Consider the following 12,895-nt stretch of genomic DNA (forward strand, 5'->3'; position numbering starts at 1 on the left):
CCAAATATGGTCCTCAGCAAACATCCTAGCTTTGTATCTTCCTTTTCACCTCAGCGTGACCCATCTGTCTCACCTTTGCCTTGCTGTTTACAATAAATTCACCTTTTCTATTGCACTGCTCTCCACTGCTCTGGTGTTTCCTCTTCGTTCTTTGTACATTCGTTATTCCAGTGCCAGCAAGACAACATGAAGCACCTCTACTAAGTAGGATCCCCTCATTTTCAGACCAATCTTCAGTTTGTCCAGATAGGTTTGAGTTTAAAGCACATTTTCATGCCAGTGTCTCCTGATTCACTGCCTGTGGAAGCTTTCAGATCAAAATGGTGGCCTTCCAGACCCAATGGCGGTTACCTAAACTTCAAAAGAAAGACACATAAAGGGGAGCTATTTTGCTGCTAATTTGCTGCTAGTTTTGCTGAGTTATTACATAACTTCTATTACCTTTGCTGACTTTCTCTAAACCCCTTCCAGTTCTAGTTAAATCTTCTCTGGGATGGAAAGAACCAAGTTGCACATAGCATCACTCTACAGATGTTCTAGGGAGATACACAGCATTCCATCTATTTTCACACAATTCCTCTTTAATAAACTTTAAATACTTTAATAACACTGCTGCAGCCRGTTTTGTAACTTCACTGTCCCTGTACAAATACCACAATAAGCACCAATACTAGACTGTATGATTACACACAATTACTACACAATAAACACAACTTGCTACCTTGGGCCATGTTGAAAGTCCACAAGACTCTCCTCCACCCTCCCATAGTGTCTGACATACTATAACATACCTGTCAATAACCTCATTAAAAAYGAGGCATTTCGCTTTCCCTCTAGCATCTGAGAGAAATAAGAATCCCTTTGCAGGGATGTGGGACGTTAAGAAAAAAACACTGCTCTTATAAGTCAGGATTTTGGATCTCACCTGGCTGCCTCTCTCTCGCTGGCTAGTACAGATGCCTTTTGCTAAATCAATTAAGCGTTATACCAAACCCCAGCAGACGYCTTTGAGCTTCAACCGCGTACACTCTGCTCACCATCTTCTGCTACTTGGTACTTATCTCTGCCTAAAGCAGATCTGACGATTTCTGCAGCATAAGCAGCAGGAGATTTCCTGTCGGCAACTATCCTTTCATTCCTCCGGTGCAGGAAATCACAGCTAGCGCTGCTCCATTAGTGCCTTTATCTCCCAACACCTGCAGCTTCCCAGGCACCAATTAGCGTGAGGCAGCACAGCAAGACCGAATACACCCGGGTGAGTTACAAGCACCTGCCTGGGATTAGTGCAAGCAACTGAAATGCAGCTTAAATGCCCTGCTGGAAGCCATAAAAGCCACCCGGGTTCCCCATGCCCACCAAGGCTGGCATGGCCAAGGGGAGAAGGAAAGGTGGGAGCTATGCAAAGGGCAGAGGCCGGGAGGGAGGGGGTCAGCCCCATTTCTGTGCTAGGGGTCCTATAGCAGGATGCTTTGCAGAGGACCAAAAGATTTYCATGCAGAAAATATCTTAAAAGAAAAATATGGAGTTCTATCAGGAATTTCCCCATGTTCCGAATTCACTTCCTGCCAATCCACATGGATAGAGGTAACCCTTAAAAGAGACAAAATAGGAAAGCAATCTATTTTATTTTGCAATTTCCCTGTAGAAAAAAAAAATGAGAGTAAAGGCAGAAACAAAATCCGTGTGTGTTGTGTTTGCCAATGGTCATGGGTTGGTGCCATCTACAGCTGGCTAGCAGGAGAAATCACAGAATCCAGCTGTTTGCAACCAAGTTGTCTTAACACAGACCTTTTTCACTATGAAACTTGAGAAACAAAGAATTAAAAGGTAAGCAAGGGGGACAGAGAGGGAGAGATGGAGGCAATCAAACTAATGCAAGCACAAAGGTGAGAGGGCTATTCATATAGTAATAATAATGTACAGCATTCCTGTAGGAAGCATCATGGATCTAGAAGGTTATCAGGTCGTTCAAGGACTAATCGCTGTTGTTCTCTACCTCCAGTTTACCTCCAGGTCACTGCAGGATCTGTAACGGGAGCAGGGCTCTAGCCTACCACAGGTGACAGACTTGGGCTGCCTGTGCTCACATAAGAAGACTGAATCATTTGTCTTAGGTGCTTAAGCTGACTTGGTTGCTCTCACTGCTGTAGAGGTATCGCAAGCTCTTTCAGAGCCCAGCGAAGTTGCTTCCATGTCTGCGTTATTCAGTGCACAGGGAGCGCCACGGGATGTGACACCCCAGGACAGCCAGGTACTGGAAGCAAATCCAGAGGTATTGAAACCATCCTCTAACAAAGCAGCATCCCCACCGGAGCACAAGAGCCTGCAGAAACCTCTCTCGTCCTCTTCGGAGATCTTCGAGTTTGCCAAGCCACGCCGCTGCTATTCCCGCACGACCCTTGGCCTTCCCTGGCGTTGCTCAGAAGAGCTGTCCCCAAGGACAGCGTTGCCCTGCCACCAGCCATGCTGACCTCTGGGGCCCGCAGCCTGGATCCACCTCCAAGCACTGTCATCACTCCGGGCTTTGCCTGGAAGAGAAGAAACTTTCCAACTTTGGCATATGCAGGCACCATAATTATATAGCRATATAATATACACACATCTCTTTGATATATAGCACATATATCCTATAACACATATCCCTTCCCAGAGCACCCACAAGGTCTTTGCAACTCTGCGCTCTGCCTGCTGGGCTGCAAGGATGAAGATCCCTGCGTCCCGCCTGCCCTGGAAAGCCCTGGAGAAAGCGGAGAAACCAAAACAGAAACAGAGCGCTGGTGCCCACGCTGGTCCCCACACTGCTCCGGAGGCACCAGGAACACAGCGATTAGGAGGTTTTGCAGAACTTGGGCCTAGCAACTGTCTCTCCTGAACGCAGYGCAAATTTCGGAGTAGGAGGGATCAAGGAGGAAGAACTTAAATGTAGGAGGCAATTACGATAGCTCTTCTAGACAGGTAATAAGACAGATGATCACAGCAGACAATACTCAGGTGGAGGAACTGTCAAGAAGATGTGGACGGTTTCACAAGGAGGAGAATGGGAGTTCACTGAAGTTCAAAATGCAGGAAACAGGTTTCGTTTTTTAACCAGGATCTACAGACCATGCACACAAACCCACATAGACAGGTGCTGAAAACCTCCGCTCTGCTCAGGCATTTATTCTGTTGTGACTATTTGGAAGTTACCAATGAACTGACTTCTATTTACCCATGGAAGCTACCAAGTGTTTTGTAAACTAGGTGCAAGAAAGTCTGAAGAAATTACATAAAGGATAATCATAGCACTGGACTCAGGTAGGTCCATAGTACTTTGTACAATGATTAAATTATGGGCACCTCCACTATTCGCTGGGCTATTCAATTTGATGAAGACTAGAAAGAAATGGCTCATAACCCGCTCAGCTCTTTTTAATGGATAAAGACAGAAAAGTAATTCCTCAATAACCTCAACCTCTTTCCTTCTGCCAGGGTCTAACGGCCAGCACCACTTGCACCTGAGAGAGCAAATGTCAAGATGGAAACCCCACAGACCARGTCACATGCTAATCCTTCTGCCCACTGCTTCCCGTGTCACAGAATCACAGAATGGTTGGGGTTGGAAGGGACCTCTAGGGATCACCCAGTCCAACCCCTGCTCCCAGTGCACGGGGCCCCTGGTTGCATCCAGGCAGGTTGGGAGATCTCCAGAGCAGGAGCCTCCTCAGCCTCCCTGGGCAGCCTGGGCCAGGGCTCAGGCACCCTCACMCCAAACAAGTTCCTCCTCACATGGAGAGGGAACTGCCTGACTTTCAGTTTACACCCGTTGCCCCCTGTCCTGTCACTGGCCACCACTGGGAAGGGTTTGGCYCCCTCCTCTTTACATCCTCCCCTCAGGTATTTGCAGGTATTGGTAGGATCCCCTCTCAACCTTCTCCAGGCTAACCAGGCCCCACTTGCTTAGTCTCTCCTCATACAATAGATGCTCCAGTCCCTTAATCATCATCAGGAGCCCATTGGCCTTCTTGGCCCTTGARGGCACTGCTGCCTCATGGTTAACTTGGTGTCAACCAAAGCTCCTAAATCCCTTCTCCACGGAGCTGCTTTCCAGCAGGTCAACCCCTAATCTGTACTGGGATGTCTTTCAAAAGACATCGCTAAGGCCAAGTGCACCTCATGCTTCACGGCTGCAACCTCCAATAGCACGAAGTTTATGATATCTCATAAAGGAGGAGGTGACTTTGCCTGTGAGCTAAACAGTGCTGTACAGCGATACTTGACAACACGCTGGTGCTTGGAGTACATTCTGTGCCCGTGCGTTGCTTTCCGTGGAGGCTGTGCAGAGGAAGAAGAAATTCCCTCCAAATGGATCCCGTGAGAGCTCCCAGTCTCCATGGAGACAACCGAGGGGCTCTGCAGAGCCAACTCCACTGCGCTCGGCTCTTCACATCMGCCAAGCAAAGACGGGGTCTCCCTCCAGGAGCTTGGCAGTGTTTGCCTTCCTCCTGGGAGACTGACCATGGCACTGAGGAGCTGGCACGTTAGTCATTATGGGAAACTGTTTTTAGGTCTTCAACATGTCATTTCCCATTTTCAGGTACTTCCAGAATGTTACTGCCCTTTACTGGGTTGCTCAGCTTAAAAGAAACACTTTTAGAGAGAAAAGGCAGGAATGTATACACCAAACTTACGTTACTGTCTTGTTACCTTTTCCACTGACAAACTCCCTCACTATTAAGCTTTAAAGAGTAACACGGTAGAGGTGATAGCAAATTACCTAAGCGATCCCTCCCTGCATGGAAATGGCAACAGGTTCATAGTACAGGATGTACCTTCACCATAGCAGCATTGACTCTTGCCCAGTGCACCACATTCACTTGCACGGCTATTAATTTCACTCTTGAGTATTCGCCCTCGACGTCAGTCCTACTGGTCCATAATTGCCCAGCTCTCTCCTAAAGGTTTCAAAAACTGGCATTTGCCAAATTTGTAGGCAGCACGTCTATGTGATGTAGGCATCACATCTAGTCTCCTGTCAACTCCCCAAAGCCACCTCTAGGTGCAGCAAAAGGGAGTTCCTGAACACGCTCCCAGGTCCTTTCCTAGCGAATGCAAGGATTTCGTTGAGGTGGCCTCATCTTCTCCAGCTGATGACAGAGCCTGGGTAGCCTACCTGTTCAAGAGACACTTGAAGGTTTAAATGAGTTTCTGTGACTTTCAGCAGTTGCTCCTTAAACTTTCTTCATTCTTCTTAGCCTGTTCTCCCATTCCACCTTGTTTCATCATTACTACCTTCTTCATTTGCACATTTCAAGACCCTTTTTGCTCTCCAGTCACACTAGCTCCCTTGCCTCTTTTCGATGCTGTTTGGTGTTAGAATACACCTAGTGAATCCTTCCCAAATGGTGCAGGTGTGCAGAGTACACCAACTGTGAAGACTCTCTTCTGCCAGTTGACCCTTTTTTGCTTTTTCTTCAACAGCTTCTACAATAATTTCAGTTCTTTAGGCCCAGCTGTGGCAGATTCTTTAGCTTTTGCTGCTCCTACACGGGAGGGTATTAAGTACATTAATCACTGCCACAGATGGGCTTTCCAGCTGGAGTGTTTTGAATCGGGTCTTGCATACTGCTCAGGAGCAAAGGCTGCACCTTCCCTCACGAGCTGTTCCATGGATTTGTTGGGAACATCTTAAAACTTAAATTCTGGGCTACATGCTGTCCTCACAGGACGCCTGGAGATCCATCCGCTCCTGCTGCGGGCTCCCTCGCCCATTCCCTGCGGCACGCTGCAGTCTGCTGGCACCGTGACTACGTGCTATGAGCAGCGGTAATTTTAGACCCAACGCATGATCTTCCCAGCGAGACACGAAATCGCAGCCTGCAGAGAGGGCGATATTTGCCGAGGTTTGTCAGCTCAGCCTGCTTTATTCTAAGCTGTCCCTCTGCTCCAAGCCTTGAGCAGCCTGCTCCTGTGCCTCCCCGCTTGCTCTGCCCTGCGTCACCACACCATGGATCACCCTTCCTACAGCGCAGCACCAGGGCACCCTTGGCCCACACTGGGTAGGACTGAAAAGGGCTGGGGAGGCCGATGAAAATGAGGAAATTGCTGCTGCTTTTCCCCAAGCAGAAGGGAAGGCCAATGCTGTAAGCGTGGGCAACAGCGAGGTGCAGGCCAACATTTCTTGAATGATATTCATTATGGAAGACAAAGAAAAATCCAAGCCGCTACAGGTAGATATCACATTATCTTTTGTTTATAGCCAAGCAGGACACAATCTCAACTTGAGAGTTTGCTGGTTTACCTGCTACCCTGGATACGTTACAGCCCTGTCTCACATGGACCACAGCCTCCTGCAGCTCATTCCCCTCTCCCTGCTCCATCCCGGACCCAGCTCCCRGTCAACCCCGGCTCTCCACAGTAACGCAGTGTCTGAGGTGCACGTGGTCTCTGAGACACAAGCAGAAAGATTTTCCACCAGTTGTAACAAAAACCGGTTTTATAGCTTGTGCAGGTCATCACTGAAGCAAGTTTCTGCAGTAAGATGCTGAAGAAAGTCCGCTTACTTGGCTTGGGGAGCAGGCTGGAAGAAATGTCACCAAAAGGCAGAAAAAGGCACTGCACAGGGCAAATGCCCAGGAGGGAAAAGTACCAGAAATGAAAGACCRGCAGGTGAAAACAGGAGAGTGCAAAGGAGCAGCCGAGGGAGGTCTGAAGCCCTGTGTGTGATGAGGGGGACAGAGCTGAGCTAAGGAGGCTGCTGCCGCCCGGAGGCAGCAGAGCAGCTCCCCGGCACGGGCACCGAGCCGCGCGCGCTGGACGCGGGAGTTTGGCGGCCGCCTTTCCCGGAGCCGTCCCCGGCGGAGCCGCTCCGCGGGCCTGCACCGCCGCTCACCGGCCACCCAGGCCTCGCSGTGCCGCCCGGCGCCTTCCTGCCGTTTCAACCATCTAAACCCAAGTTGTTCCCAATTCCGCGGCAAAGCCCCACCTCGATAAGCTGCTAGCTGGGCAGGATCTCCCCCAGGGATACATACAGCAAAGGAGGCCGCAGAACAACCCGCACGCCCCGGCTCTCTCCGTGCTCTGTTCAAAATCCAAGCAGAACAGGCTCTGTCCCATCCTCCAGCAGTTTTCTTTTTTTTTTTCCTTTTTTTTTTTTTTAATTTTTTTAAGTTTTGCTAACAAAAGTCCAGCGTATTGCCAAAGTCTTCACTAGTCCCTCTGCACCGAAAATCCAAATACTTGCCTCTGTGCCTGTTCTCAGATCTCAGTTAAAATGTAAAGAGAATACCGGGTGCTTCACAATACCCCTGAGTACGTCTTCTGTGCATCCACCTTTCACTCATGTTATTTCAGGTAGACAACTGTGTGTATTATGTACAATTGTGTAACAGCTAAAATTTGTTTTAAAAGATATTTCAATTTGAAAGGTTAGTAGTTGTAAATAAATGGAAGTTGGAAGATTTTTTTTTTTTTTTTTTTTTTTTTTTTTTTTTTGAGAGAGAGACAGAGAGACAGATGACAATCCAAGTTTTGGCTAGAACTGATGAATTTTGAAGTAAAAAGACGCCTTGCAAATTCAACCTACTACAGGGCTGGTCCTAACACTTTCAGAGCCATTTGCACACTAGGAATAAAACTTCTTAAGAAAGATACAGTCAAATCCCCAGGCCCACTGAATACACCAAGGCAATTTCCCAAGCAAGGGTACTTTTGGTGCTTATAGTTAATAGCTCCTTAGAGGGACAAGGAACATTGTGGGGTAAAGAATGGTCTCAACCTTGACGTACCTACACATATTAACATGCTGAACTTGTCAGATTTTTTTCTACATTCACACGTGCACTAAGCTGAAGAAAGGCTGGGTGATGTTTGCACTCGTATCTTCAATTAGAACAGAGCAGTGTTACTGCCAAATCCCTCATTTATAGGAAACTTGAGCTCTGAAGGAGATGTTCTCCTCAGGCATCCCAGAAATACTTACTTTAATGTAGAACACTCACAAAACTATTCACYATGTTATTTCATTCATCAACATGTTGCAGGAACTGAAGCAATACGATCATCCCCTCAAGGGCCACAATGGAAGGCACCATCTTCAAGGTAACTCCAGGTACAGATTACAGCTTTCTGCATCTCTTGCTGTTCTCCAGCCAATAAAACAAAAGGATTTGCACACTGAACTGAGCATCTCAACCCTCTCCCCGCCTGGGATATACACATATTGATTTCCAGTTTGCAGGACAGCTGACCAGGAGCATGAATACATAAAATCAACTGCAGATTATTCAGGTGGAATCAAAATGCAGTGGATGGCTCCTCATTAACTTGGAACTAATAATCATTTCAGGTCAGTTCTGGTTGAAAAGTTCCCATCTCGCCCTCCGCTTGGGTTTTAATCAGCTGTCAGAGAGCTTCAGAACAGAGGAACACACAGGCTGGCTGGGGAAATTTCCTTTAAATTACTAAACATAACACTTGTAGAATTAGCTCCAATCCTGCTTTTGTAGTCGAGCCTCCAAAAGGATCTCTCATGCAAACTCCTGAAATCGAAATTTTACGATTTTTTTTAGGAACCACTCATTCCTGCTGCTCAGCAACACTACTGTAACACCGCATGTAAAAAAAAGAGAAGTGCCAGGACACTTTTACAGAAGGGTATTTTTTAATGCACACTTGAAATCTCCCCTCTTGAGAACACATCTCTGCTTGCACTCTCAAAGGTCACCTTCCTCATTTATACCTGAAATCAACAAAAACGGAGTATTGCAAACACAGTGAGGTGCTGCACATCAGMGAGCACTGGGCAAACTGCTCTCAGGCCTCCTTTTAAACAAAAACTAAAATCATGATGAAGCCAAACCCTTGTTAATCATGTAGTGTACAGTATCGTACTCCTGTTTTATATTCCTAAAAATCCCTGTAGGATACAATACTTTGCAGGAGTAAATATACAAGATCACAACTTCTAGATTTTATTTGTGTTTTCCAAGCAGCCAGAAACAACGAATTGTGCTTCACAGGAAATTTCGGCAAGTCAGCTTAAAAGTGTTTTACCTTCGATTGGTAGCATGAGGACACTCCAAGAAAACACTCAAACAAAAACTGTTAGAAAAAATTCTGCATTTTGACCTAACAAAAACTCCCACCCAAATGAAATAGTTTCAAGTTTCTCTTCGCTGTCACTTGGAAGAAACAACATATGAGAACGCTGAGAGCCTTTGAAATCAGCCACAAAGCAATGACTTCAAAAGATGTTTATTAGAAAAACTGGACATTACAAGAGGACCAGTATAAAACAAATTATACAATGAATGCTCAGTTTCCAGTACACTGTATAGAACAAGGGACAAGACTGCAAAAACATGTACTACACCCACCTGAATTTTTGATATTTCTCTCCTCACTCCTCAAATCACATGCCACGACAGGCAGATGCTGGAGCTTTTCTGGGAAAAGACAGTTAATTTTTTTTTTTTTTTTTGACATTTACTGCAAAAGTATAGAGCGCATATGAAGTTTTAATAAGAGTTAAAATGAATTTCATACAGAACAATGTCTACATCACTTTTTTTCTTTTTTTATGGCATCAGTAGCAGTACTTGTTAGTACTTTCTAAAAAAAAAAAAAAAACAGATTCAAGTTCCTTCAGTGTTCAAGTTTTTATGCTGCAACACCCCATCAACAATGCATCTTCCTTCTGCACGTAATTCCATCTAGCAAAGCATACCTGAGACTATTTGCCATGTTACTATCCAAGTCAGAAATCCAGGGACTTAAACATCTGTCAAAACAAGATTCAAAGGCAAGAAGTCCTTTACACCCTAAATCAGAGAATCGAGATATGTATTAGCTAAGGCTTCCGTTAGGCTTCAGAACAAATGCCAAATTTGATTGAAAATGGGAATCTCTGAACCTGTCTTCAAAGCACAGTTAATAGAAAGCATCTTCTCCTTATCAACTAGGATGATAGTTGTCCAAACTCTCTATATATAAAGAAATGAGCACTAGTGACAAATACTTTCCAGCAACAAGCCTTATGTGGACATTAATTCTCAATTAGGAAAATATACAACTGAATAGTTGCAGAGGCAAACAAAGGGCTGAGAGCACTAAGAGGAAAAGGCTAAAAATCTGATTTGTAGATCGGTGTCTTTTTCTCCCCAATGCTAAAAGTGAGCTCTATTTTTAGCTCTTGTCATGACCTGATCATTCCAAGATATAAGAAATCTTTAATGAATATATTAGAGAAAGTCCAGACGAATTAACTATGGACATTAACTATGGAATTAACTATGGTTGTCCCCACCACTCCTAAACTCGCCTTCTTTGCTGCAGAGCAGCTCTTAGATATCCTATAATTAAAGGTAAACATTTTTATCAATACTGAAAAATTAAAAAGCAGAGGAAAACACAGCCAAAAAGCACAAGGACCTCCTCAGACATGTCAGATTACAGAAATTTGATATGAGTACTTGCCATCAGCATACATACTGCAAGGCCAAACTTTACCGTCCATCACAGCAGTGTTCAGCATCTAAAGACAGACCAGAGGTGAAATAATAAAAATTTCAGACAGGAGAAAGGTCTTATGACACGGTACAGGTCCTCTAATCCTAGGAACTGGATTAGAGTGGAATTTCAGAAAACATGGAAAACGGTYGCAGAATTTCAGAAAACAAGGAAAATGGTTTCAAGTATCTCCACAGATGTAGAACCAGGAATTAATTTATGTATAGCCAGCCCTCTGATTGGAGAAAACAAAACAACAAACACCACCCCACTGTGCAGATGCAGGACATTGTTCACATTGCTTTCAAGGCCTGACCTAAGCAGGGAACAGCTTAGACACTTTGTGAATGACCTGACAAAATAAAGGTTTATCAGACCCCAAACTCATAATAATGCAGTGCAGCCAGCCACGGCTSCTGTGGGACCTCAACAGTCCCATGCAGGCTCCCTCAGGTAACCCTTATCACATCCCACAGTAACAGCATCACTTGAGACATGCCTTCTCACAACCRCCTATATATTACGGTGTGATAAATKTGTGTACTGTTTTCTATACTCTATTCTTTTGCCCTGTTTCATTCAAAATTTACAGTTGAATTCCATGATCTTGAAGGGCTTTTCCAACCATAACGATCCTACGATGCTATGAAAATTTACTAATACTTCCACATCCAAAAAAAAAAACTTCCCACCCTCTTTCAGTTAAAAGTAGACAAACTTGGGGGAAACAGCGATATCATTCAGTTCCATATTCAACAGGGTATTTTCTCTATAATGTTTGCAAGGAGCACACCAGTTACCAGTCGCAAAATGTCTTCCGATTGCAGTGCAAGATGAACCACAATCACTGTTAAAAGGGATGCAGGCTAAGTCCAGGAAACCTGGAAAACACCTAGGGAAAAATATTTTTAAATATTTTTTTAAGACACAACAGCAAATGCTGAAACAAACCAGAGATTGCTATAATCTTTTATAGTCATTTCTTTTCCTATTAAGTACTTTTTAATTGAGGTTGTAAAAGGAACATTGAAGAGTCCTCAGTCATTCCAGAATGCCCATCAGCTAGCAGAAGTCTGAGGTGAGCAGCACTACACAGGCTTTCTTGCTACAGCACAGTACCAAAATGCAAAAATTTCTTAAATGAGGATACAATTTAAATTTGTGCATTAGACTAAGAAGCATTAAAAAAACTTCATAAAAAACTCTCCCTATTTTAATTCAAAAAGCATTCAGCCAAAATTAATTTTGATGTGAGCAGTGATAAACAAAGTTTTCCRCAAATTCAAAACCATATGTAGGATATGATTTATTTGATGCTACAACCTGATTTTAGCCCAACAGTGTTCCTGCTGAGACTGTAACACTAGAGTGGCCATAAATGCAGTGCTGGGAATGAAATGCATATTTAAGAAGTAGAAAAAAAAAAAAAAGAAAAAAGCCTGCAAGCAGTTTTCTTTAGTGGTATAAAGACAGGTAACTTACCAGACAACTCAATTCATAGGGCATCATGAATATCCTTCAGAGAATATGAGATTTCAGAGTATAAAACAAAAGCTAAAATATTATTAGTAGGGATGCAAGAGGGACCATGTGTTTACATAGTAAAGGCATTAAATGAAAACTTGTTTGGAGGTTAACTTCTGGTTCCTAATTACTCAAGGACCTTTTCCAAAACATCCTCTTTTATTTATACAAATAATGGACAGCATAATCAATTTACAAAGCTGTAGGCTTTTGCGTTTCCTTTCATTCTAGGTCACCCATCATGTTCAATACAGTAGCAACACACCTGCACTGGCCRAACCGTTAAGATGACAGGAAGGAACCATACGACTAAAATGAACACAGAGGCCATGTTCAATCACATACTACAACTCCATTTTCATCAAGGAGTTTTATTATGGTCAGCCATGCCCAGTCTTTCGGTATTAAAATTTGATTTTTTTTCTAGCCAAAGATCTTGCTATCTCAGTTCGGAATAGAGAAGATTTACTGCTACCTAACACGCAAGCAAAGGCTCTACAGATCAAATAAAAGGTCTGTGTGAAGCAAATCAGTGTGGCCTTGCCCGTCCCACACCTCCTCCTGGTCCTCTTGCTTATAGGCAGTCCTCAACGCACACAGGCATCAGCATCTCATTTCCATCTGCCAACAGAGAATCAGTGTGAATTAGCCAGCCCCCCCATCCCGATAACAGCAAGAGCAAAGCTCACAGCTTCACAACTCAACCGTATCTACTGCCAGGTCCAGCTTGCTATCCAAAACATATGCAATTTTTAATATGAGAAAGAAGCTGCAACTAGTATCTTTGTCATCTGTCCTGCATTAATTTCTTCTGTTTGATGCATTTTAAGAAATACAGAATGGTTAAAGAGATATTAAATTCATACTCCATTGTACTGCAACCTAA

General features: G+C 44.3%; 1 long non-coding RNA gene across 1 annotated transcript; it reads right to left on the reverse strand.

Annotated features, from left to right (window-relative positions):
- Nucleotides 1-9,288: 9,288 nt before the first annotated feature.
- Nucleotides 9,289-11,637, reverse strand: LOC112951872. Its single transcript, XR_003250285.1, has 2 exons — nucleotides 9,704-11,637; nucleotides 9,289-9,422 (listed from the first exon to the last, which is right to left on the reverse strand). It is a non-coding gene; the product is annotated as an uncharacterized LOC112951872 (long non-coding RNA).
- Between the last annotated feature and the right edge of the window lie 1,258 nt (nucleotides 11,638-12,895).

Source organism: Nothoprocta perdicaria, unplaced genomic scaffold (genome assembly GCF_003342845.1).
Source record: "Nothoprocta perdicaria isolate Ctin4 unplaced genomic scaffold, notPer1 scaffold_375, whole genome shotgun sequence".
Taxonomy (NCBI): domain Eukaryota; kingdom Metazoa; phylum Chordata; class Aves; order Tinamiformes; family Tinamidae; genus Nothoprocta; species Nothoprocta perdicaria.